Source organism: Jaculus jaculus, chromosome 13 (assembly GCF_020740685.1).
Source record: "Jaculus jaculus isolate mJacJac1 chromosome 13, mJacJac1.mat.Y.cur, whole genome shotgun sequence".
NCBI classification, from domain to species: domain Eukaryota; kingdom Metazoa; phylum Chordata; class Mammalia; order Rodentia; family Dipodidae; genus Jaculus; species Jaculus jaculus.
The window spans coordinates 62,194,668-62,222,299 of record NC_059114.1 but is presented as its reverse complement, the minus strand read 5'-3'; positions in this window follow the sequence as shown (position 1 = coordinate 62,222,299).

The following is a 27,632-nucleotide window of genomic DNA, read 5'->3' as shown; positions in this document are numbered from 1 at the left end:
AAATAAATGTCTTACTAAGCATGATTAAACGTGTGAAATAATCTCTTCATATTTGTAAGATTTTTAAAATCCAGAAAAGAAAAAAAATTCTGATGAATTCTGTTATTTGTCTACTCAAAGACTGTACATTCATTACCTAGTATGTTTTAGTATTATTTGCTCAATAAAATGTCCTTTGTATTTCTAAATTTATATAGACCATCTGCATTTCTTTACTATACTGATATTGCCATTATTTTGGAAGATAAATTTAGTTCTAATTTAGTATTGATACAAAACTATTTGAAACTTTACAGAAGTAGCATTGCTGTACTTTTCAGACTCAAGTATGATTTTTCATACACACACACACATGCACACACACATCGACATGGAGGTTCTTCCACCTTCTTTGAGGCAGAGAATGTTGCTGCCATGAACAAATGCCAGTCTAGATACCCCAGGAGTGGTATAGCTGAATCATAAGGCACTTACACTCATAGATTTTGAGCAAAATGTTCATTGTAATTTTGGTGGTTTGAATCAGACATTCCACCAGAACTTATATGCTCTGAATGCTTGGTCCTGGCTGATGGCAATTTAGGAGGTCAAGCTTTGCTGGAGGTGTGTTGGTGGATGTAGACTCTGAGTCTTATTAGAACCCTAGCTTGCAAGTGTTAAGTTTGGCTCCCTCTAATACTGTTGCTGATTTCCACCTGCTAGGGCAGAGGTGGGAAAAAGAATGAAAATGGACATGCCAGGGCCTCCTACCTCTGCAAATGAACTCTAGATATATACTCACTTTGTACATCAGGCTTTACATGGGAACTGGGGAGTCAAACCCAAACTGACAGGTTGTAAAACTTTGGAAGAAACTGCTGTTAAATACTGAGCCACCTCTCCAGCTCATTACATTCAATTACTGAGAAAGGATACTGGAGGAATAAATTGTTTTTGCCCCAAATCCCCAGTAGAATATACATTATATTAGTGCTCATACAAGCTGCATGAAGAAAATCACAAAAATGGTTCATGAAACATAAAACTGTTCTCTTTAATAAGAACATTTGTATTTATGCAATGAGTGGTTTCAAAATTTATGTACCTCCACTTAAGAGCTTCTACACAGTTTCCATCATATGCACTAATTATGATGAGGATTTTCACAAGCTATAAGGAAAAATATGTAAAATTAGGATTTCAGAAATAAACTATGCAGATAAAATTACTCTCAACTATTATAAGCTAAGGTAAAAGTTCAAGGATGACTTGTTTTGAGAACAGTTTTTGAAAATAATTAATTTACAAGATGTAATAAAATGCTGGACAAGATGTTACAAATCTTTTTAAATACAGAAATGCTATTCTGCCTGAAACTAGGTTCTCAGAATATTAAATAATTATTAAAATTTGAAAAGCATTAAGCTTGAGCTAGAGAGATGGCTCAAAAGGTAAGGTGCTTGTCTGTGAAGCCAAAGGTCCAAGATTTGATTCCCCAGTACCCATGTAAGCCAGATGCATAAGGTGGTGTATGCATCTGGAGTTCATTTGCAGTGGCTTGAGGCCCTGGTGTGCAGCACATACACTCTTTCTCTCTTTCAAATAAATGAACAAAATATATTTTAAAACATTAATTTCTATGTCATAATGAACCAACATAATTGCTGAATTAATGAAAAAAATTAAGAGTATAATTTTTCTACACATTGAAGATAGAATTTTAAAGTATTCATCTTAGATGTGACATTATACAAGGAAAATGATATATCATAATGGAGAATGTAATGCAGCATGAACATTTTTATGACAAGTATTGACAGGGCCAAAGACTGATCTTCCCCCTGCTTCTTCTGTTTGTTTTTGGTTTTTTGTTTTTCGAGGTAGGGTTTCACTCAGGCTGACCTGGAATTAACTAAACCTCTATTTGATAAGGCTAGATACTAGCTCATTTCCTTTTGTCTCTAACTTCAAGTTCCGTGTGCCCCACTAAAACTAGCTATCCACAGTGATAAACAAACCCTTCCTGTCCAACCACCTGCCGTACATCCTCTGCTTGCAAAAATAACCCTGAGTATAAAGCATTATATGCAAGTTTTGTTTGTAACCTCTGAAAAACCACTGTGCTGAGACACCTGAATGGTTACACACAGTCTACTCCTCTCTTTACAATGACAATAGTCTCACTAATTGCTGGCTTATTTTGTTTCTCAAGGTGGCGTGTATTTGTATTAATACTGGTAAACAGATAAAGGGAAATGGCATTTCATTGGAAGCAAGTCAGGTAAACAAACAACAAAACACTATGGATAAAACAGAATAATCTAAAAACATAGTTTCATTGCTGATTGTACCAATAGCTAGTGGCAGATATGTCAAATGATGACAAATAATATAGAATTCTTAATTTGAAAAAAAATTGACAATAGTTTGAACTATTTCAATTTTATGAATAATACCTAGAAATATTATCCCTCAAGAGGCAGAGTGATTTGTCCATGAAAACGAAAAGCAAGAAGTAATAACTTACCTTGCCTTGCATTATATAGCCCTTAACTTTCTTACCTAAATAATAGATTGTTTCCCATCTGGTCTACTTTATTTTTACTATTTAAAAATATATCTTATAAATAAAAATTATGTGAAATTTACTCGAACTATCAACAAGACTTGAAAGAGCATTATTTAATTTAGAGCAATAAGAAGATACAAAACGTTCTAGTACTAAATTATTTTTTATCTTATTTCATGCCAAGACGTGGATCCATATACTGAGTTTGTAGATTGTCACATATTTTAACATATTGTCTTGCCCCATGGACAGACAAAGCAGTAAGAAACAGTAGTAAAACCACCACATTTCTCAAGGGCATAAAAACAAAGACCTTTAACACCACAATAATTTTGAAACACAAAGTTGTATCTAAAATATGCTTAATAGTACCACACAGATGTTAGATTCACCAATTTTAGCATATTTTCTATGACTATGTGAAATTTTAACAGTGACAGAACAAAGATAGGGTACATATTAGCATTTTCTATATAATCTGAAACATTTTTGTATTCTAATATGATAATAAAATTAAACATATAAAAAACAAAATGCTAATATAAAAATATTTACTTGATCAAATGCCAAATATGTTACCTGTTAAGCTTCAATGAGAAGTTTTGCTGAATATAAAAATAAATAAATAAATAAATAAATAAAGTACCAACCAGGTCTTCTTTCTAAGCCATATCTCTATCAAGATACCTTCATGTTAAGGATTTTCTGAGTGGACATGGATGACTGTGCTTCATCATGTGAAGTTTTTAGTTTGGATGGAAAGGTGTGTCTCAATACTTCCACAAAGCATTGGAGCATGTGCCTATATCCACTTTCTGATTATCATTGTTGTAAAGGTCTTTTTTTTTTTATGCCCTTGAGGATTGTGGTGGTTTTACTACTGTTTCTTACTGCTTTGTCTGTCCAGCGGGCAAGACAATGTATAGAGGGCAACGTGGCTTGCCTATCATCACCTCATGATTATATTTCTGTTCAATGTTAGTGTGCTCACTCTCCCTCTTTGTATTTTCAGTTGATCTATGAAGACACATTTTCATAAGTGCTTTTAAATCAGGGAAATATGCACTGTTTTTTAATATACGGAGGAATAGTTTCATAATAATCATTCCCTGGTTTCATTCTTTGACTCATTCTTTATTTTTTTTTGTTCATTTATTTATTTATTTATTTGAGAGCGACAGACACAGGGAGAAAGACAGATAGAGGGAGAGAGATAGAATGGGTGCCCCAGGGCTTCCAGCCACTGCAAACGAACTCCAGACGCATGCGCCCCCTTGTGCATCTGGCTAACGTGGGACCTGGGGAACCGAGCCTTGAACTGGGGTCCTTAGGCTTCACAGGCAAGCGCTTAACCACTAAGCCATCTCTCCAGCCCTCATTCTTTATTTTATCACTCTGTACTGTGTCTCCTTATAAACCCTGCACCCAGGATAATGTTTTTTTTTTTTTCCTCACAGGCTTTGAGGTCAAATTTTTGTCTCTCATACACCCAGATTTAGATGTGATTGGAAGGCCTTTAAAACACTTTAAAATCCATTCATAGTATTGTCTGATTCATATACCATGAAAATTAATATGTTATTTATATTCTGTATAGCTCCCATAAGTGCTGGATTGGAGAAGATATTGAAGAGGGAGGAATCATTTAGAGAAATTAATTTTTTCAAGGTGGAAGAAAGATAGCATGTAAAGGGGCATTAAAAATTCATAGATGTACAAAGTGCTTTTGGAATCACTAATTGTTTTCAAAGATTTACATACTATCTCGAGAAGTATAAAGTTATAAGCAATAATAAATTTTTATGTAATTTAAAAATTGATTTTGGGCAGTGGTGACTTATTCGCTAGTATTGATGTTATTGATTTTCTGTATGAGCAATAAATATTTTGCATTTAAATTACAATGCTGCATTACATTACTTGTATCTGCACAAGCCTGCTCATGCAAGCTTTTATGCTTGTACATAAATAGAAAGGGAAGCAGAAAATGCCAGGAACAATTATTTTTCCCTGTTTTTAAAAGGTATTTCACAACTTTTGAGTGGATATAAAAATTTAGTTAAAAGAAAAACATAAAAAACAAAATGAATAAATTCTTCTTCTTTTAAGAACACACAAAATATGTTATTACAAATGTGTTTTTACTGTTGGTTCATGTTTTTATTACAACTGTCACTTTGAACCTCAATTTCCCTTAAAACGGATGAAAAGAATCACCTATGTTATATATTTAACCTAATGATGAATTTTAGTATATTAGAGACATAAACATTCAGTAGATTCTGCCAATTGCTTTTCCAATTTGTTCATTAAAGTCACTAGGGAGACCCCCAAAACATCACAAGTGTTGTTTAGAGGGACATGTTCATAGATTATGGACACTTTCTGATGAGTATATTTATAAATTGAATCCTGGGTTCTCATTACTCATTGTAGCAATAAAGACTAGGATAAACTGTTCTTACTGAATCATGCAATATTTGAGATATGGTATACCTTAATTCATTAAAAATGTTCATGTACGGGTTATTTAAGTTCCTATACAATTTTACCTATATTCTGATTCTTGGCTGTCATGAATATCTGGATTTCCAAAATGAATGTGTTATGGTGTTTTGCCAAATCTCTAAAAATGGATCTATACTTTATTCTGGATTATTTTGATAATGAAGATTGTTGTAGATATTCAGCACTGTGGTACAATAATTGTGAAAACCAACTCAAGACTAGCTATGTCTATCTTACAATTTTAAAGGTTTCAGTGTATGACACATTGGGTCCATTGCTTTGGGACCAGAATGAGGCCAATGAGTCATGGCTTATAGATGTGGCAGATTTAAGTTACTCACCTAATGGTGCCTGGAAAGCAGAAAGAGAAGTGGCTTAGGGGATGCACTTAATTGGCATATCTCTGGAAATTTATTCCCTCCAATGGGTCCTATCATGTAATATTCTTTCAACTACAAATTCCTCAAAGGAATAACCTAGAAATAAGTTTGAACCTTGTTAATTTGATCAACACTCAACTGTGACACTGGCTACACACCTTTGGGGTATTACATATACAAAGCATATCATAGGCAAAAAGTTAGTAGCAAATTGTCACTCACATGTCTAAGTTTGTTTTGTTTTAATTATTTGAATCTTAGATGATCATGTCACACACTATCCGTATCCAGACATGTAGATGGTTAGTTCTTAACATTTTCCTCTCCATCTCATAATTCGTGAACAGACCTCATGCTTTTCCAGCATAGAAAAACTGTTAGGAGATTGTTATATATAAGGTTCTTATTGCAGTCAGGTTGGAATTGCTAGCAGAAAACCACCTGACTTATGGGAAAAGGGGTTTATTTTGGCTTACAGGCTTGAGGGAAAGCTCCATGATGGCACGGAGGAAGCAACGGTAGGAGCAGATGGTGGACATAACCTTCTGGGCACCATTATATGGACAATAGCATCAGGAAAGAGTGCCAAACACTGGAAAGGGGAAACTGGCTACAATACTCATAAGCCCACCGCCAACAATACACTGCTTCCAGGAGGCTTTAATTCCAAAATCTTCATTAACTTGGAACTTAGCGTTCAAAACAACTAAGTTTATGGGGGGCATTTGAATCAAACCACAACAGTATGAGCTGAAAGCCAACTTTGAAATGCCTACATTTAGGAATTTTCTGAAACAAAGTTGAAGCACATAATTATTGCCTTCTATAGAAAATACGTCAAATCATATAGTGTGAAAGTAATAATAAACTCTGCAGAATTCTTGCCTCAATGTAACATAACTATTACTTGCAGGAAATAACACTACTAGAGCTATCAAAAAATCATAACTCATATGAAAAGGATAGATATTTCTAAGTGAATTAATTATGGACTTAAAAAATCTATGATTTCAAGAGTAATTAAATGGCAAATGCTATGAAATGAATACTTCTAATAAAATACACTCCCATTTATCTTGTGCTGACTTTATTCTCAATAGGAGAATCTGCTTCTTTTTTTCAGATACACTCAGATCCTAAGGAAAGAACCACAGCATCATACCTCAAAAGGGCCCCAGCTGAAACTAAGAATAATTGGCAAAACAAGCAAGGGTGCTGTTTTCTTGGTGAAACTGGTACCAGCACAAGGGTGAAGGAGATCTACACAGAGAACAATCAACTCCTACCAAATCAGCTATCCAGAGACATAGAAGCTACCAACACCTCATTACTGAAGCCAACATAAAATGAACCTCATATGGCTCAGGGAAATTTGCAGAAGAGGGAGCAGAAAGACTATCAGAACCACATGTTGGGTCATGATACACATTTCCTCCTACACATAATGGAAGGCTAACTCCACAAAGCATGACCCATATAGCTCAACAAGGAGGGACCAACGGGAGGAAGGAGGACAGGGAGGAGGTTAACAAAGGTACCAACTTGACCTTATTCACTGAGTACAAAACTAATTAATAAAAATAAATATGCTCAATGCTTAGACATAGGAGAGTAAAATAGAAATACACTAAGTTTAAGATTTGAATACTTAAAATCTTTCCTATCAGTTCTAATTGAAGTGGAAGTTTAATATTGTCCCATTTGAAAATTCCTATGTATTTTGGTAGGGTTTGACTAAACCTAAGATTGGACTATACAATGGTAGAGAAGGTGTTTTCCTCATGTTGTTTTAGCATACATAGATTTCCAGTTATAAAAAAAAGTATCTTGATTTTTTTTTTTTTTTTACTATGAATGGGTTGGCATTTTATTAATAGTTGGAGGCTCTTTTTAGGGATAGTCTGCCCCTGGGGAATTCCCATCACAACACCAAAGCCTGTCCTTCTGTTCCTTTAAGTTCTTGTGTGCTGAAATCAACTATATATAATATATAGGTCCTATTATTCTTTCAATGGTTTATTTCATTCTTGTTACTTTGTAGTCTTACTTCTAAGTTTCATCTATGCCTCTTCCTTATTTTATTTTTATTTTTTTATTAATTAGTTTTGTATTCAGTGAATACAGTCAATTTGGTACCATTGTTAGGCTGATCTGTGACCTACCCCCTCCCCTTGGCTCCTCCTTGTTGAGGTATATGATTCGTGCATTGTGGAGTTAGCCCACAGTTACGGGTAGGATAAATGTCTCTGCATATCATGAACCAACATGTGTCACTGACATTCTTTCTGCCCCCTCTTCGGCAAAATTTCCTTGAGCCATTTTGGGTTCATTTTTGGTGTGCTTCAGTGATGAGGTGTTGGGGGCCTCTGTGTCTCTGAATATCTGATTTGGTAGGAGTTGATTTTTCTCTGTGTAGATCTCCTTCATCCTTGGGCTAGTACCCAGTTCACCAAGAAAACAGCACCCTTGCTTCTTTCTCCAATTGTTTTTGGTTTCAGGTGGGGTCCTTTTGAGGTATGATGGGGTGGCTCTCTCCTTAGGATCTACATCTATCTGAAAAAGAGAAGCAGATTCTCCAACAGAGAGTAAGTTCGCACCAGACAAATGAGATAACCCTTACTTTTTTATAGAGAATTTAGCAGGTGTAGGCCCTCTTGTAGCCCACGATTGGTGGTAACTTGTTAATGGAGAGCAGGCTTATGTTTGGATATGGTTCTGACTTTTTCTCAGATCCAGCTATGGGTACTGTACCACTGAGGATATCAGTTAGCTGAATCAAGAGCAGTTGGTTTCCCACCATGGCCGTGTGCCACTATTGCACTTGTGTGAGCATCACGACAGGTTATTTGCTGTTAAGTAGGTTAGAACATGAGTTGCTTGAACAGAGATTGGTCATTTTAACCCAGTCGTCCATATAGCAATTTCTGGCACTATATGTGCTGACTATCTGGGGACTGATTCTCTTCCAGCTTCTAGCCATGCCATTCCATTTTACATGTCAACCACATAAGGTGTCTTCAGCAGTAGGGTCTTGCAACTAACCTTTAGTAGGTCATCAAGTACTCTGACAGAAATCTGTCTTTCTTTTATGATACCTTGTAGGTCTCTCTGATCAAAAGCTCATCATGGATGATTATCACAGCAATATTAATGGGAAGAATTCTGTTGTTGTAACTTATGCGGCTATCATCATCAGTAGTGATTAAAAATAATGTAGCATTCTCATGCTCCAGCTATGCTGAGTAAAAACATAAGAATTTGGCACAGATGCATCTATTGCAGAATCAGGTTATATTGATTTCAAGACTAGTGAAAAGTAAAATATAGTATTAGAAGTCAAGATGCCTATTGCTGTGATGAAGAGAATAAAGTACTAATTAAGAGGAATTTTAGATGGGTTTCTTATATGCTATCAATTTTAGATTATTTTATCTGATCATCATATGCACTTCTCAATCATAATTACATGCTGTATTTACATTTAGTATACTGTTCTGTAAGAATTATGATTCCATGCTTTAATACACATGCTAATTTGGGTGACACATCTTTTAAAGCAAAGAATATTACTAAAATTGAAAAAAAACAAGGCTCTATGATAAAATGTATAATCACTACATACATTCTGAAAATATGGAAAATTTGTGGTAACAATGTAGATTTCAAAACCAGAAAGTAAGTTAATTTAAAAAATTAATAGTTAAGACTACTATAAAGCAGAAAATATTAGAATACAAATTTAAACAATGGAGATGATACTCTTTTTCAACACAGAGAAAACAATGTTAAACTCATCACTTAAGAGATTAAGATTGAATGTTGGGAGATGGATTGGTGGTTAAAGTTCTTGTCACGCAAGCATGAGGACCCAAGGAAGCATTGGGTGGGCAAGATGGCCAGAGCTGAAGAGGCAAAGAAAGGGGATATGCAAATACTAATGTCAATAAATTTTAAAATAGGTGACTTTGGGTGTTTTTCTTTTATCTATGTAAATATTAACACAAAATAATACCAATAAAGCTATATTGGTTAATTAAAATAGAGGCAGCTTTGGTGTTACCTGTTTGTAATCCCAACATTCACGAGATGGAGGCAGGAGGTTTAGGAGTTGAAGGTCATCCTTGACTACATAGCAATTTTGAAGCCAACTGTGCTACATGCAATCGTGTCTCAATAAACAAAAGCAACAAAGAGTATTAAATACACATGTGGGCTGGAGAAATGCTTCACAGGCAAGTACCTTAACCACTAAGGCATCTGCACAGCCCTGGAACTAACTTGTTGGAGGAATGTGGAAGGATTTGAAACCTTAGACTAAGAGATACCTCTGCTTTAAGCAGAATTTGATGAACCATTCTGGTCGAATTTAAAGACATATATGCAAAAAGATCTGTGCAGGTTTAACTTTTGCAGGTCAAAAGGGGTTTTGTTTCAACTGGGCTAGAAACAATTTGTCTGAGAGAATAGCTTCATTCTGCCCATGTTGTGAAAACTTGTATAGAGTTGCAAATAGCAGAAGAATATGGCAAAGAAATAAATGAAAGTTTAGGGCAAGATTCAGCCTGATTCAGGTAAAATTGATTGAGAAATTAATTACTGCCTTTGAGATTGAGTCAGATGTTCTGTATTGGGACACAAGGAAGAATGCTGAATTTTTTGAAGGTAGGGGGCCAAAATGCTAAAATTGTTTATCTGCTCTTCAAAGCCAGCTTTATTTCCCCCTGGATTTATAAAAAAAAAAAAATGTAGTCTACCTGGTACTGTGGTTGTATAACAAAAAAGTGAGGAGCTCATTGAATTTTCAATACTGTGCAATGTGATGCAGGGTTGTTGGAATCACTGTGGGAAAACCTGAAGAAATCTTGAAAATGAAACTATGAGTTGAAGTGGAGATACTTAGATTTGAAGAAGCCAAGACTGTGAGACAGTTGCCAAAGAAGGCTGCTGGCTCTGAATGGAATTTCCCCAAGGCTCAGAGCAGCCCAGGTGGAGGAATTGGAATATCAAAGACTTCATTATGAGTCCCAGGTGGACATGGAACTGCAGGACTTGATGTTTGCTTTAAATGTTTCAATGGCTTAATCAGTCATTTCAATGCCATCTTTTGCAATGTGAACATTTCTCTGTGCCATTATGTTGTTTTTGGTTTTGTGTGTCCACAATTAAATGACCTTGGACTATGGGAATGTTTGAAAGGTGGTGGGATTAATAAAAGCAAACAAACAAAGAAACAAAAAAAAAAAAACCAACAAAAACTGGATACTTTGAAAGTTCAACTGAATGCCTTACATTTTGCATCATGGGTGGTCATCAGTTTATGGCAGTCATGAATGGAATATAGAATTTTATGTGGTTCATAAACATATGTGCTTTGAATGCTTTAGCTCAGATGGCGATATTTGGAAGGTAGAGTCTTGTTGATGGAGGTGTGCTGTGCACTTGGGGTATTTGAGTCAGCTCCACCTGACTATACTTTAGCTGACTCTCCTGCTGCTCTTTTCTACCTGATGCCGGATATCACCTTCTTGTCAACATCTGCTTATATCTACCTTTTTCACTGTCATTAGGAAGCTTCACCTTGTGACTATAAACAAAATAAATCCTTTCTTCTTATCAGCTACTTTTGATTAGGTAATTTGTCCTAGCAATGTGGCAGTAGCGACAGTCATCATAACCCCCAACATGACATTTTATGCAACATTAAATAATTGTATTAAATTGAATAATATAATTGAACAAATGTGTTAGAATTTCACATGCATATATATGCATATATATCATATATATATATATATATATATATACACACACACACACATATATATACACATAGAGAGACAGAAAGAGAGAGAGATAATATAGATTAGATATAAATGATGATAGATAGATAGATAGATAGATAGATAGATAGATAGATAGATAGATAGATAGATAGATGGAGATAGGGCTTGTATGATTAACAATCCAGAGTGATTTTGTAACTTAGAAAAGGCATACATGCCACGAGTAGTGGTGCACACCTTCCATCCCCACAATTGGCAGGCAGAGGTAGGAAGATTTCCATGAGCTCAAGGCCACCCTGAGACTACATAGTGAAGTCTAGGTCAGCCTGAGCTAGAGAGAGATCCTACCTTGAAAAGCCAAAACAAAAAAAGGCATTAATTATTCCTTTGTTCCAAAAATATCTATTATTTTTAAACTTCACCAGTCTAGTCTACTCAAGGTTCCCTTCATAATTCTACTACTTCTCTTGCTCCACTTATTCATGATTATTCCAGTTGCTCTTAAAGATTGCAGGTGAACTTTAAGTTAGCATCTACCTTTCCCATTCTCCATTGAATGTGCCACAATGCCATAATTAAACAAACCTGTGGTCAAATGTGCAGAGACACATGCAATCAGATTCACAGCCACATGAGCTGCTACTTGGGACTGAAGCCAAGGAAATGAGAAACAATTTCATCGTAAATTTTCATTCCTGGAGGCTGTGTATGAAATTCGGCAAGAATGCTGAACTGAGACTGCAATAGGATCCTGCACATATGTGGATTTGTATCTAGGAAGCCTGCCAAGGTCACAAAGCATTAAGTCAAGAAATACCTCCTTACAAAGGACAAGGTAATCATTTTGCGATATGCTGAGTGTTATCCTAACAAAATCCTACTGCCTTTTGGAACATTGGCAGTTTTATACTGTCTGGAAAGAGAGTTGTTGCCTTTTTCTTTTTTTATTTTTATTTTTTTTTAGCCCATGTGTTGTCCCTGGCTTAGCTAAGGGGTGGAAGTTAAGAACACTTCATGGAAAATTCAGGGGCCAGAGGTCCTAGGTCAAGAGATTTTACAATGTTTATATTAGCATCATACTGACAAGGTTGAGTGTGCTTTAAGATATGAAGTCTATATGGAGTGAGTCTTAAAAACTCTCAAACGAGGGCTGCAGAGATGGCTTAGCAGTTAAGCGTTTGCCTGTGAAGTCTAAGGACCCTGGTTCTAGGCTCAATTCCCCAGGACCCACGCTAGCCAGATACACAGGGGGCACACATGTCTGGGGTTCTTTTGCAGTGGCTGGAGGCCCTGGAGGTCCCATTCTCTCTCTCTCTCTCTGTCTCTTATCTCTCTATCTGCCTCTTCTCTGTCTGCTGCTCTCAAATAAACATTTTTTTTAAATCTCAAACAATAAGATAGAAATAAAGAATGCCACAAAACTTTCAAGCCTCTTGGACTTATACAAATATTAATAAAACTTCAGTTGAATCCAGAGTATCACAAATCTTTGCACAAAAATTAATTTATTCTACTTCCTACTAATGGCATATCCATTATATCTGACTTTCAAAATATTATCAATCAACAGTACATGGAAAACAGCAGCAGAAGAGTGAGCTGAACTCTGGTAAGTGGGGTGGGGGGGCTGGCGATAATATCTAAACTCCCCCCATCAACACAACTCCTTCAGCAAGTTCCATCTCCCAAATTTCAACTAGGTGAGGACTAAGCATTCGAAATACATGAGTGTATGGTGGACACCTAATTAAAGCCACCATACTTACCATCATTATCAACTCTTAGAGGATCTTGAGTTTTTTTTTTAATTTCTCAATAAATGACCTTCACTGGTAACTTAAATTGAAACTGGTATTAACATAAACATTAGCAAAAAATTGGAATATGAACAGTATTTTTCTTGAAAAGTTTATTGTTAGACAAGTCTATGCACCCAACTTCATATGTCAAATATTTTCATTAGTTTCAATAAATCATAACAGTTCTGGGAACTCAAAATAAATATGAAATGTACAAAGAGTATTTTTCATCTAGTTCCCAGTACAAATCATATTTGACTGAAAACAGTAAGAAATATCAAATGTCATATGACAAACTCATTTAAAGAAATGTGGCATGTTTTGTATTGATGCAAATTAATTCTGGGGATTATCAATGGTTACAAAGATTAACTTGAGTATATCTTTTATGTAATTTATAGCATCGAAGTGAGCCAGTTTTAGCATAGTTCATATTGCTAACATAACAAACATATTATATGAAGAATATGACAAAATAATACTGAAATGTCTTGAAAAAAAATGTGTACACAAGACTGAAGAAAATGCAGATCAAATGTCCTTAGACACTTTGAGGTAAAAGTATATTAGCTCATGATAATGAATCAATAAGAAGTAGGGCTGCTCATTCTCAAGCTTTCTTTAGAGACACTAGGGGACTATGTCATTGGTGAAAAATGAGCTAAGATTAGAAAAATCACAAACACAGAAATGGACTTTTTAAATTTAGATCCACTAGAATAAATTTTCATATAGGAAATTCTTAGTGTGTACTTTCAGGAGGTTTCATATATGAATACAGTTATATAACACAATTACAATCAAGATAAAAATAATTTCCATCCCTTTAAAGAGTTCTCTTGAATTCCATTTTCATAAGTCCCTCACCTTTGGTGCCTTGCCCTATTTTCTTCATTATAGCCCAGCTTTCTCCACTATTTAATATGAGCAGACCCATCCTTATTAAGGAATTAGTGTTTGACTTCTTTCATACGTTATATTGTTTCTGATGAACATTCGTGCATATGCATGACTAGTTTATTTCCTTCTGTTGCTGTATAATTACACAAACATTTGTTTAATCAGAGATCAATAAAATGCATGCATTTGATTTTGTTCTAGAGAGAATCATCTTAAAACAGACTATGTTTTCATAAGGGCCTCTGTGAGATATTTTATTTTATTTCTCTTGGGAAAGTATTAAACACTAAGTTTCCTAGGATATATAGTATATTAGTTAATTTTTCTTTGCTGCAAAAGATATCAAATGACCAATTTAAGGAAGGAAGGGTTTGTTTCAGTTTGCTCTTCAAAGGTAATCCATGGTCAGCAAGACATGGTGGCAGGCCCATGAAGCAGTTGGTCACATAAATATTGGTACACAATTAACTTTCTTATCTGTATGCAGTCCAGAATATCAGTCTATGGCATAGCAGTTTCCACACTTTGGATAGTTCTTCCCATGTCAATTAACTTAATAGCACATGGTGATATTAAATCTTATCAACATGACAACATAAATTAACCATCATATTGTATGTGACCTTTTTAAATTAAAAAGAAAACTTTATTTTAAAAAATTGAATAATCTATTCAACACCATTTTTGGTTCCTCCCCAACCCCCTCCAGTGAAACAGTATTTCTTTCCTACTACTACCTCTTCTATTTTGATGTTTCTCTCTCCTCTCTCTCTCTCTCTCTCTCTCTCTCTCTCTCTCTCCCTCCCTCTTTCTCTCTCTCTCTCTCTTTCCCTCTCTCTCTCTCTCTCTCTCTCTCTCTCTCTCTTTTCCTCTCTCCCCTTTTGTTTTCATCGTCAAGGACTATCTGTTAATGGGCCCATATTATGGAGGTCTTGTACAGGTAATGACAGTTGCTGTGAAGTCATGAATATACCTACCACTTTGTTTCTGGAAGACAGAATTCCAAGGCATTTCTCCCCATCCTTTAGCTTTTACAGAAATTGGTGTCCCTTCTTGCACTGTAGCTCCTGACCTTTTGCAGGGCATAATAGAGATGCCTTATTTCATACTGACCACTCAACTATCAGTTTTTCTAAGCACATTGGTGAGTTCTTAGTCTTCCCAGACATCACAAACATATGAAAAGAGAAACTTCACTAACAAAAGTGATAGTAGGACTAACATATGGGCACAAACATAAATACTTAAAGAGCAATTTGGTTGGCATAACATATCCAGATAACTAAACAACAGAATTAGCTTCCCTTCCAGTGTTTGTGAATTTCCTGGTCATAGGCTCTTTTTTAAGTTATCTGTGTCAGACATAAATACCTCCCCAGGAAACACGCTTCAAATTTAATCAGTGGGCGGTATGTTTCCCCCATAACTCATATACCTCTATTGCACTCATGGATATATCTTATCTAAGTGTTCAGTTGGTTAGCTTGCAGGGTACACTGTTAGTTCAAACCACCAAAGACTTCTAGATCCCAGCCATCTATATACTACGAGCACTAGTCAACAGGTAGAGGGATTTTAGCCAGTTCTACCTGGATTTCTTGGTGTCCTATAATAAAAGCATATGATATTTTCAGCAATAGGTTCTTACCATGTTGTTTTAGTGATGTGGTGGTGTGACTCAGGTATTCCCATAAACTTATGTGTTCTGAATGTTTGATCACCTGATGGCAACTTGAGAACTGGCACCTTGTTGGAAGTGTGTTACTGGGGGCAAGCTTATGCATATTAAACCAGCTTCCCATTGCCAGTGTTTGGCAGACTCCCCTTCTGCTGTCCACTTGATGCTAACAAGTAGGTGATGTCAAGTTTCTACTTATGCCATGTTTTCCCCTGCCAACATGGAGCTTTCCTCAAGTCTGTAAGCCGAACTAAACAACTTTCCTTCCCATCATCCATCAGATGCTTGTTTAAAAAAAAATTTATATATTTGTGAGAGAAAGAGAAAAAGAAGCAGAGAGAGAAATAGGCAAAGAGAGAGAGAGAGAGAAAGAAAGAGAGAGAGAGAGAGGAAGGGAACGGGTGTACCAGGGCCTCTGTCCACTGCAAACGGACTCCAGATGCATGTGCTACTTTGTGCATCTGGTTTGCATAGCTACTGGGTAATTGGACCTGGATCCTTAGGCTTTACAGGCAAGTGATTTAAATGCTAAGCCATCTTTCCAGCCTCCACCAGCTGCTTTTGGTTGGGTGCTTCATGTCAGCAACATGAAGTTGACTGTAACAGGTGGGGGAAAATGAACCTTGCAAATAACTTCTGTTGTTCTGGGGACCTCAGGAGTCTTCTTTACAAACAGCTCATGTACATGCATCCCATCCCTGGCACAACTTATGCCTACGAGGCACAGCTTTAACCAACCTCTTAGAGTATTTTGGCACAAACTCTCTCTCTCTTGCTCATGTGTATTTTGTAAATTATATTTATTTATTTGAGAGGGGGGCCATACAGGGGTGAGTGGGTGCTTCAGGGCCTCTAGCCACTGCAAATAAGCTCCAGATGCATGTATCAGCTAGTGCATCTGGCTTATGTGGGTACTGGGGAATTGAACCTGGGTCCTTAGGCTTCGCAGCAAACTCCTTAACCAGTAAGACATCTCTCTAGCCCAGCTTATATGTATTTTTAATTAAATAACAAAGAAATAGGTTCCCATATGGTTTCTTTACAGTATCTTTAGTTTTGATTAATCTTCTTCCCAGGATATCCTCTCTTCCATCTTCTTAGCCCAATCCTGCTTTTACCATTCCACCCCCAGTTTTCCACTCCTCTGTTGACATATCTAGTACATCCTCTACCTAAACCTTCCCCTGGTCTCTCTTGCTCATTCCCCCTTTCTGTTTACCTGGCCCCCACTACCGACTCATACTTCTACTTACATACATATCTAAAAATTTTAAGCTAGGATACATATATGCATGTGGCATTTAAGTTTCTGACCCAAGAGTATACCTCACTTTCAAGAATCTTTTCCTGATCTATCCATTTCTGGTTAAAATTTTTATGTGTACATGTGCCACATCTTTATTATCCAATCATCAACTGATGGATATCCCCATTGATTCCTAGCTATTGTGCATAGAGCAACAATGAGCATTGATCGGCATGTATCTCCATAGTAAAGAGCAGAGTTCTTAGGGTATGGGCACATGAGCAGAATAGCTGCGTCATATAGCATGTCTTCCTTAAGCTATTTCAGACAACTCCACCTTGATTTACATAAGGTCTGTGGTAGTTTATATTCCTACCAACAATGAATATGTATTCATCTTAACACACACTTTTATTGTCGTATGATTTCTATATGATAGCCATTCTGACCAGAATGTAATGAAATCTCAAAGGAGTATTTTTTTTAGTTTATTTTCATTTATTGAGAGCAACAGACAGAGAGAGAAAGAGTCAGATAGAGACAGAGACAGAGAGAGAGACAGACAGAGAGAGAGAGAGAGAGAGAGAGAATGGGTATATCAGGGCTTCTAGCCACTGCTCTGGCTAATGTGGGCCCTGGGGAATTGAGCCTTGAACTGAGGTCTTTAGGCTTCACGGGCAAGTGCTTAACCACTAAGCCATCTCTCCAGCCTTCAAAGGAGTTTTAATTTACATTTCCTAAGAATGTTGAACATTTAAATACTATACAACGGTCATTAGTATATTTTTTTGAGAATTCTCTATTCAGATCTATATCTCATTTTTTTCAGTATATTTTATTTCTCACTCCTCTTTAGCATTTGGAGTTCTTTGCATAGCCTAGATATTAATCCTTTGTCATAAGTATAGCTGACAAAGATTTTCTCCCATTCTGTATACTCCTTCTGCGATAGATTTTTAAATTGTTCTTTGCTGTGATAACACTTTAATTTTATGAGGTCCTTTTGGTTAATTAGTCGTCTGAGCACTTCCATTGTGTATATGAACCACAACTTTGTTATCCATTCATGCAATGATGGGCACCTGGGTTGATTCCAGTTCTTAGCTATTATGAATGGAGCAGCTATAAACATGGTTGAGCAAATATCTCTGTAATGAAGGATGGGCATTTAGGTCTGCTGGTAGTTCTATATTCTTCTTTTTCAGGACTGTCCATATTGATTTCCATACTGGCTCTACAAGTTGCATTGTCACCAACAGTGAATGAGAATTCCTCTTTCCTCACATCCTCACTAACATTTGTTATTATTTGATTTTTTTTTTATTAGTTGCCATCATTACTGGAGTAAAGTGGAATCTCGTAGTTGTTTTAATTTTCATTTTCCTGATGTTTAGCGATATTGAGCATTTTCTTAAGTGTGTATTTCTTCCTTTGAGAACTACCTACACAGTTCTTAATACCATGTTTTCAGTGGGTTGTTTGATTTTTAATTTAGTTTTCTGAGTTCTTTGTAGATTCTGGATACTAGGAGTCTGTCAGTGGTATAGCTGATGAAAATTTTCTCCCATACTGTGGGTCATCTATTGGCTGTGCTTATGTTAGGCTTGTCTGTGCAAAGGCTTTATAGCTTCATGAGATCCTATTGGCTGAGAGATTGTTTAATTTTCTGTGTTACTTGGGTATTGTACAGGAAGTCCTTCCCCACTCATATTGTGGAGAGTTCCTCCTATTTTTTCTTCCAGTAGTTGAAGAGTTTCAGATCTTATATTGAGGTCTGTAATCCATGTGTAATTGAGGTTTGTGTATGGTGAGATGAGTGGGGCCAGTTCCATTTTTCTACATGGGATTATACAATTTTTCCAACACCATTTGCTGAAGCTGATCTCTTTTCTTCAGTGTAGTTATTGTCAGTTTTGTAAAAGATCAGCTATCTGTAGCTGATTGAATGTTACATAGATCCCCAACCCCCAGGTCTCTGGCTCCAGAGGGTGCATCCACAAAGTAAGTAGGGCTGAGCTCCTATTTCATTCCCCACCTCCAAGTTTCCTGGTCTACTACCCTGATCTTAGCTTGGGGTGGCCTGGCCCTGTGTATGTGCTGTGAAAGCAGGCCTTGTGTTATGCCTTTCTGATTGACTGGCTCCTGGGTACCCACCAAAGGGTGTATAGACCAATGTGAAAGCTGGCCTATTGACCCTGGCTCTCCAGCCTCCTGTTTCTTCTTCTTCTTCGTTCTCCTGTGTTGAAGAGGGCATGCATGTGAAATGAATAGACCTGAGCTTCCAGTTCCCCACTTCCCAGTTACCCAGGTACATTTGATGTACTTGCATTCTCCACAAGCTGCACATATGCTTTATATCCCCATACTACTCCAATCTGGTGCAAATTTGTAACAGACCACTCGCTGCAGATCATTCAAGGACAAATATTTGCTTCCTCCTCAATAAGACTTTTAGACTGAGCTGGGTAATGCATGCACTCACACGCACGTGCACACACGTGCACACACACACAGTCCAAAAAATAAGAAATCTCTATAAAGGATGAAATTATAGGTAAAATAACAGAAATTGAACCCCAAAATTAAGACACAAAAACTATGTTACTCTGATCAAGAGAATTACTGAACTGGAAGTAAATGATCAAAAATCCAACAATTGCACAAATGAAATTAAACAGAATAATCTCTCAGATCACTCAGCTTTGGTCACTATCCTTAACTTAGAAAATCATAAAATACTCAAGAGAGATAAATGGACTGAAGGTAAGTCAATAATAATTTCAATAAGCAGCTAATTAAGTTTAATGAAAACATGATGAAATGCAAGAATAATTTCAGGAAAATCACATTTCCACCTGAAATTGGACCTCATATGAGATGGACATAATGAAAAACATACAACATAAAACAAACAAACAAACAAAAATTCAAATAGAGCTTTTAAAACCCTCTCTAGAAACCCTTACTAACATTGTCACTCATGTGGAAGATGTAAGTTTTGAGCTCTAAGACAAGATAGAAGAAATTAATTGGGAGATGTTAAAAATAATCATGCAAACAGAACTCAAGGGATTGACCAAACATCCAGATCATGGGTATTCCAGAAGGGGAAAAAAAATTAAGGTCAGAGGAATAGAGAACATATTCAAAAAAATTATTGAAGAAAAATTTCCCAATCCCATAAATGAGAGGCCCATCTAGATACAAGATAAACACAGAACATGAAACAGACATGACCAAAGAAGAAACTCTCCAAGGCACATCCTACATAAAACTCTTAACAATGAAAAGAAAGAGTGCTAAAAGCAGAAAGAAAGAAACAACTCACTGCATGCAAACACAATCCCATCAGAGTTATCTCAGATTTCTCAATGGAAGCCCTGAAAGCCAGAAGGACCTGGAATGGAACACTTCAAAGTCTAAAACAACTATGGCTTCCAACCCAAACTACTGTACCCAGCAAAAGTATCCCTCATAATAGATGGTGAAGGGAAAATTTTCTATGAAAATGTCAGTTTTATGATTATATGAACACAAAATCAAATTTACAGAAAACACATCAGGGAATAATCCAAACACAAGAGACAACCAACCAGTCTCAAGAGCATAAAAGAAAAAGATCACAAAACCCAAGAAAGCACCAAACCCCATACACCACCCTATTATGGCAGAGATTAAATCAAATCTCACGCTCATAACCTAAAATCTTAATGGTCTTAATTCACCCATCAAAAGACACAAGATAACAGGATAGATTAGAATAAATGGACCCGGACTGGAGAGATGGTTTAGTAGTTAATGCACTGTCTGCAAAGCCAAAGGATCCTGGTATGATTCTCCAGGACCTACATAAGCCAGATGCACAAGGAGGCACATACATGTGGAGTTCATATGCAGTGGCTGTTGGCTCTGGCATGCCCATTCTCTCTCTGTCTCCCTCCCTCCTTTCCTTTTCACTCACAAGTAAATAAATAAAATATACTTAAAAATAAAGAAAAAAATAACCCTTATATTTGTTGTCTTCAAGAAACCCACCCCATCAGTAAAGACACACCTCCTCAGAGTGAAAGGATGGAAAATGATATTCCAAGCAAATGAAATTAAGAAATATGGAGATGTTGCCCTATTAATATCTGATACAACTTTTATGATACAGGACTTTCATTGCCTTGACTAGGTTTAATTCAAGGAATTTAATTTTTTGAGTAAATTTTAAATGGCATTATTTTCCCATTTTCATACTCATTATATTTGTTATTATATAAGAGGGTTGATTTCTTCTTTTTAATTTTTTTTTTTTAAATGCTAGGGACTCTAGACCTTGCATCGAACTCCAGATGTGTGTGCCACCTTTTGCACATGCATGACTTTGCACATATGTCTGCTTATACATCTGGCTTACATGGATTCTGGGGAGTTGAACCTGGGTCCTTAAGCTTTGCAAGCAAGTGCCTTAAACACCAAGCTATCTTTCTAGCTCATGGCTCCTGAATACTGTTTTGGTATGTATGCTGCTACTTTGGTGAAAGTGTTTGTCATCTACTAGTTATCTGGTAGAGTCTTAAGGATCAATTTTTTATGGAAACATATCATTTGAAAACATAGATAACTTATCTTCTTCCTTTTCTATTTCACAAAATGTCCCTTTTATTTGTCTTTCTTATTTTTATAGCTAAAATTTCCAGTATTATATTTAATGATACTGAAGAAAGTAGGTACCCATGTTTGTTCCTGATTTTAGTGGAAATGCTTCAAGCTTTTCTCCATTTGCATAATGTTTGCTATATGTTGGACAAATACAGCTTTTATTAAGTGAGTATATGTTCCCTCTATTATCAGTTAGTTTTATCATGAAAGATATTAGATTTCATTAAATGCCTTTTCTGTCTCCATTAAGATGATCATGTGATTTTTATTTGAGTGCATTTATATGGTGTAGTACATTTATCAACTTGCATATGTTGAAATATCCCTTTATCTCTGGCATATGGTCCACTTGATCTTGGGAAATAGTCTCTCTGATATGTTCTTTTACTATGGTTCTAAGTATTAAGAATTTTTTATCTTATTTTGAGGGAGATTGGTCTGCAAACAAACTCTAGAAGCATGTACCACTTTGTACATCTGGCTTTAAATGGGTACTAGGGAATTGAACCCAGGCCATTAGGTTTTGCAAGCAAGTATCTTTAACCTCCGAACCAGCTCTCTAGACCCAGAATAAGCATTTTTAATGTATTTCCTTATGACTTACTGGATTTCATTGGTATCTCTTAAAATTAGAGATGCAAAGGCACTACTATATTAATTTAGTTATGTTCTCTCTTTACATTGGTCAGTTTCACTAAGGGTTTTGTATATCTTTTCAAATAACCATCTCCTTGTTTCATTGATTCTTTTCAATCCTTTCTTGGTTTCTGTTCCACTAATTTCTCCATGATTTTCAGATTTTTTCTACTGATGTTTGGCTCAGCTTGCTCTACTTTATTCAAGGCCATAAGGTGTATAAATTATTGCTAACCTCTTTAATGTCTTAAAATAGCACTATAAATTGTGCCCTTAGAACTGCATTCACTTTATCCAACCATTTTTTGTGTGTTGTGCTATTATTGCCTTTTGATTCCAGAATTTTTAAAAATTTGATTCTTGATTTCATCCATGATCCATTCATCATTCCATAGGTATTATTTCCATGAGTTCATGCATGTTTTAGTTTTCCTTGCTGTTGGTTAGTAGTTTTGTCCCTTTGTAATGTGCCAAGGAATTATTTGTTTTCTTGTACTCAGATTTGATTTATCACTAAAATAAAATAACAAAATAAAAACAAGGAAGAGCTGAAACCCAAAACGCTGATGATACAGGTGCAACCATTGCTGAGTAACAATAATCTCCTTGGGATAGGAAATCCTCTTATTTGCTATCCTGCTGTTGTGGTCAAATATTTCCTTGATATTAACAACTTACACTTGTAACTCTGCATTTGGATCTACTTCAATGCCAGAGATTGAGGCAAGAATTAATAAATTTGGGACTTCCTGTTACAAGCCTCACTAAAGAATCCTGGAGTTCAGAGAGAGAGAAACAGAAGGTAACACAATAGTCTTTTTGCCACCCCCTTCCCCTTTTGGCAAAATCAGAATCTGTATAAAGCTTATTAAACCAGGTGAAATCCCTGCAGAGAATCGGGAGGAGCTACTATCAGTCAGCAGGGACAGGGGTCAAGCAACTCCTGCAGAGTAGTGTTTCTCCTTGCCTTGTGCTCTGTGAGCCAGCAAGAGCACTGGAAACTACTGTGAAGGGGGTCTTCTCACTCACATAAGCCCTGCAAAGTCAAGCAACCTGAAGGAGAGAACAGGAGCCAGCCCAGAATCTCCAGCATAACTCCAGATGGCATTCTGCGGCCTCCCTTCCCTCATAAACCAGCACAGGAAACACCACCAGAGACTTCAGGAAGACAAACGGTCCCGTTCTCCCATCCCCCACCCGGCATCCAGAGCAGCTGATCCAAACCACTGATCTGCCTCATTAGCTGAGACAAACCCAAAGTGCATTACAGGGAACTGCTTCTATAAATCATAGAAGATGAACTACAAACTCACCGTACGAGTATGATCCATTTAACCAGCAGTTATTGAAGTCAAAAAGACCCATTGTTGTTAATTCTCTTGTGCCACCATGCCAGGCTCTCTCTGAGGATATCTGCATAGCAGGCAGATCCAGCAGCTTTGGTCAGTCGCTCTTGCTGTTAGTATTCTACTCCTAAAGTAACACCAAGGCCAAAACTAGCATATGGAATGCCAACTCTGAAGATGTGTATGATCTTGATAACTTTGTTTATATAATAATAAAGTAACAGTGAAGATCTGTTTCTATAGGTCTGCCTAAATATTCCATTATAAAAATGATGAAAATATTATCTGTAAAGCATTATGTTTCCTTGAAAATATGTTAGAAATAGGGCTAGGGAGATGGCTTAGTGCATGCCTACGAAGCCTAAGGACCCACACTTGATTCTCCAGGCCCAATGTAAGCCAGATGCACATGGTGGCACATGCATTTGGAGATCATTTGCAGTGGCTAGAGGCCCTGGAATGCCCACTCATTCCCTCATTCTCTCTCTCTCTCTCTCTCTCTCTCTCTCTCTCTTTCTCTCTTCTCCTCTGTCGCTAATAAATAAAAATTAAAATCTTAAACAAAAGATGTTAGAAATAGACTATTCATATACGCATTTTCTAGACTTTCTATTCTCTATTAATATTTGTCCAATTTTAAGATAGTACATTCTATGACTTTTTAAGGCTTTATATTAAATTTTAAAATAAAGTGGCCCAACTCTATTATTATTAGAAAAGCATAACTAAGATTGGAATTAAATTTCTCTACATGTATGGTAAAACTAACTTTTTAAAATAATCAACCTTAGACATAGATGTCAATTTTAAGGCACTGAAACTGTTATACATGCTAGAACAATGTATATTTGCCAAACAATTTGTAAAGCTCTGTGGAACTGACCTCTAGGATAAGCTTATATATTTCATGTGGCTTAGAAATTCTTCTTCTATATGTTGGCAAGAGTGTGCAATTTGATCTAAAACAAAAGTCATTAATAGATGCTTAATACTATTATGTATTTTCACATTAATACTTATAATGGAATGCTACTGGTTAACATCAGTAAGTAAACTTGAATGCATTGCATGAATAAAATTAATAAATGTTAAGCCAGGTGTGGTGGCACATGCCTTTAATCCCCAGCACTCGGGAGGAAGAGGTAGGAGGATCGCCATGAATTCAAGGCCACTATGAGATGACATAGTGAATTCCAGGTCAGCTTGAGCTAAAGTGAGACCCTGGCTCGAAAAAAAAAAAAAAAAAATTAGTAAATGTTGACTCAAGTATATAGATGCAATATATAAATACATAAAACACTATAATTTTAGGTCAAAGTAGGACCATCCTATTCTGTGTAAAAAGGTAAAATACTGACTAGAAAAATTGTAACAGATTTCTCAGTTAGCTAGTTAACTTCATATGTCTAATTTTGAATACAAGTTGCAAAATTATTTTTTAAAAGAACTTATTTAGATATATACTTATGTATGTACTCTTCTGTTGCAGTCAGAATTGCATTGCTGGTAGAAATCACCCAACCAAGAGCAGCTTGTGGGGAAAAAAAGTTTATTTTGGCTTACAGGCTCAACGGGGAAGCTCCATGATGGCAGGGGAAACAATGGCATGAGCATCATCCCCTGGCCAACATAAGGTGGACAATAGCCACAGGAGAGTGTGCCAAACACTGGCAAGGGGAAACTGGCTATAACACCCATAAGCTGTCCCCAACAATACACTTCCTCCAGGAGTCGTTAATTTCCAAATCTCTATCAGCTGGGAACCTAGCATTCAGAACACCTAAGTTTATGGGGGGGGGGGCCTGAATCATACCACCACATTCCAGTCCTGGCCCCCATAAACTGATAACCATATTTGATATAAAATGTAATGCAGGGCTGGAGAATGGCTTAGTGGTTAAGCGCTTGCCTGTGAAGCCTAAGGATGCCGGTTTGAGGCTTGATTCCCTAGGACCTATGTAAGCCAGATGCACAAGGGGGACTGTGTGTCTGGAGTTTGTTTGCAGTGGCTGGAGGCCCTGGTGTACCCATTCTCTCTCTCTCTCTCTCTCTCTCTCTCTCTCTCTCTCTCTCTGTCTGTCACTCTCAAATAAATAAAATAAAAATAAACAAAAAATTAAAACAAATAAAATGCAATGCAACTAAAAAATTCCCCATAGTTTTTGTAAATTCCAATGATGTTTATAGATCCCCATAGTCCAAGATCTTTTAACTGAGCCATAATACCAAAAAAAAAAAAAACCCTCAAAAATCTCATAATGGCACAGAATAAGCATTCACACTGCAAAAGATGACAAAGACACATTCAACCAATACAAGATTTAAACAGGGAAAACATAAAACTCTGTAACTCCAAGTCCAACAACTCTAGCCAGTGACAAGCCTCCAAGTCCAATAATTCTAACCAGCAACAAGTCTCTGGAATTCCAATTCCACACCTTCAACTAAGCTACTCACAGTCCTGGAAAACATCATATGGGCTGGCAGCTTTCCTTAGCAGTCATCTCCTGGTCCCAGCAGCTCTACTGGATCTCCACAGCAATCCATACTTCATCCTCATGGTTCCATTGGGTCTGCATGCAAACCTGTTTCACACTGCCCAGGTCTATTTCCAAAACATAAGACCGTATTGCAAACTCAATGACCCTCTCTTTCCTGCATTTATTATACTCCACAATACAAGGTCGGGTGCCAATTTGTTAATTCAGGGAGGAATAAAGCAAATTTTGGAGAACAGGACACTCCTTGAGCACTCATGCCCCTTCAAAAGTGTCTACATTTTTCCTGTTGCCCCAGTGCATGTCAGCTAGCCCAGTTTCAAAGGTTATAATCTCTCAAATATTTTGCAGGTGAATGGGCAGCAGTTCACCTGAAGATTTTTCTTTCTGTGCCATTTCCCTCAGCTCACACTAGTTTGTTTCTACCTATGCAAAGCAACTATGCACGACTTCTCAGGACACAGGAATAATAGCAAGCCTCACAGAAACTGCTAGCACAGTCCAAAGCTCTTTCTCATCCTCATAAACCAAAGCCCACAGTCCACAGTTCTTAATGCATTCAGGTCTTTCACCTCTAACCAGAATAATCCATCAAGCTGTACTTACAGCACTGCAAGGCGCCTCTTAGGCTAAGATTACAAATCCTTCCACATTACTCTTGAAAATCAGCTCCAAAAGGCCAAAGCCACACAGTCAGGTGTCTAGCAGCAATCCCACTCCTTGGTACTTTACTGTTGTAGTCAGGTTTGCATTGCTGGTATAACTCATCCAACCAAGAGCAGCTTGTGGTTGGGGGGGGGGGCTTATTTGGCTTACAGGCTTGAAAGGGGAAGCTCCTTGATGACAGGGGACAATGGCATAAGCAGAGGGTAGACATCACCCCTTGGCCAACATAAGGTGGACAAGAGCCACAGGAAAGTGTGCCAAACACTGGGAAGGGGAAACTGGCTATAACACCCATAAGCCCACCCCCAACAATACACTCCCTCCAGGAGGTATTAATTTCCAAATCTCCATCAGCTGGGAACCTAGCATTCAGAATACCTAAGTTTATGGGGGACACCTGAATCAAGCTACCACATCTTCTATACAGTTTTGACTTCTGTAGGTTTCAATTCCTTCGTCCCTCTTTCCCTTTCTTCCATTGGTCTCAAGAAATACACAACGATCATCTTGCCTCAACCTCTTGGGTGCTATGATTAAGGGCAAGCACCAGTACACAAAACACAGGAAGTATGATTTTAAAAAATTCATTGCACCTCAATTACCAAAACATAACAATGTGCTCCATAGAAAGGGACACACTCAAGAAGCACATACATATTTCAATAATATTTATTCATTCCACAAGCAGAAAGGGAAATCTCTAAGTTATGCTGGGTATGTTCACCTGCCATCACTGGCTATCATGATTTAATTGCCCATTACTCCAAATCAGAGTTGAGAAATTTTCTTCTATAATGGGCCAATTAAGATTTTTGGTATTACAGGCCATCTAGTCTCAATATTACTCAACTCTGCTGCCTCAGAGCAATATTAGCCAAAAATAAAAATAAAAATTTTACTATACACAGTGATTTTTAAAACATTTTACTCTTATTTGTTTGTTTGAAAGAGAGAGAAGGAAGGAGGGTGGGGGAGGGAGAGAATGAGCACACCAGGG